Here is a 1000-nt window from a genome sequence, read left to right as displayed (position 1 = left end):
CCCCACCATTAAAACACACACATAAAAGCGGAATTCTATAATAATAGAAATTGCACGTAGTGTCCGTCAGGAGAGGCCGAGCGGCCTGGCAAGTCAGTCACAGCCCAGCACGCGGGCCGACCACAGCAGGCAGAGCAGTCCAGAGCGCAGACAGAGGCCACCAGCGCCAAGCTCCAAGCCAGGCGAAGCCACAAGACCGAGCAGCAGCGGAACAGGTCAGCGGAAAGCCGCAGCACAGCGGCGGGAAAGCAGCCAGCCAAGGCAAGCAGCGGATGCGCAGACGAAGCAACGAGAGCAACCACAGGGACAGAACAGCGGAGACAAAGCAGTGGAGACAAAACAGTGGAGACAAAACAGCGGAGTTCTCAGACGGCTGGCATTCAGGCAGATTACACCTATCGCAGATGTTAAAATTAATTATAAGGCCGACGATGATGCGGTTACGACCTATATTAGTACTCTACATACCTTTTAAGCAGATACACAGGCACATGAGAGGAGCGAGGGAGTAAACCCAGGCGGCTACGGGCGTCTCACCTATGACCACACTCGCATTAGCGGACTACAAGCATGCACAGCAACGGAGAGAGAGGGAGCGATAACACTCACCACAATAGGACGCCGAAAGACACGTATGCCCCAACAGCACACCGGTCACTGTCTCAGTCAAACACTTGACCCCGGAAGTACACAGACGGAAGTGCAGAGAGAGAAGCAGTGAGAGGAGCGCTGCTTAAATACTCTCCACCTACCCAATGATTGGCCGGCAGTGAACTCTGTTTAACGGGACACGCTGCATAGGGGGATATGAACATACTCCTATGCTGCTACACAACCTATAGGCTTTGTGGTAAAAATTTTCTCCATATATGGCACATGTGTGCCACGTCCAAAAAAGCACTCCACTCGCTCAGAGAAAAGCGTTTTGGCACTTATGGAACACATTTAGTGTGATGTGCTTTATTGCTTGGCTCACACAACCGTTGTTCAAAAAAAGCAC

At 51.9% G+C, this 1000-nt stretch overlaps 1 long non-coding RNA gene across 1 annotated transcript; it reads right to left on the bottom strand.

Annotated features, from left to right (window-relative positions):
- LOC131137487 (uncharacterized) lies at window positions 1–701 on the bottom strand. The gene is made up of 3 exons (XR_009131924.1): window positions 610–701; window positions 469–537; window positions 1–395 (listed from the first exon to the last, which is right to left on the bottom strand). It is a non-coding gene; the product is annotated as an uncharacterized LOC131137487 (long non-coding RNA).
- Window positions 702–1000: the final 299 nt, after the last annotated feature.

Source organism: Doryrhamphus excisus, chromosome 10 (assembly GCF_030265055.1).
Source record: "Doryrhamphus excisus isolate RoL2022-K1 chromosome 10, RoL_Dexc_1.0, whole genome shotgun sequence".
NCBI classification, from domain to species: domain Eukaryota; kingdom Metazoa; phylum Chordata; class Actinopteri; order Syngnathiformes; family Syngnathidae; genus Doryrhamphus; species Doryrhamphus excisus.
This window is presented reverse-complemented; position numbering and strand designations above follow the sequence as displayed.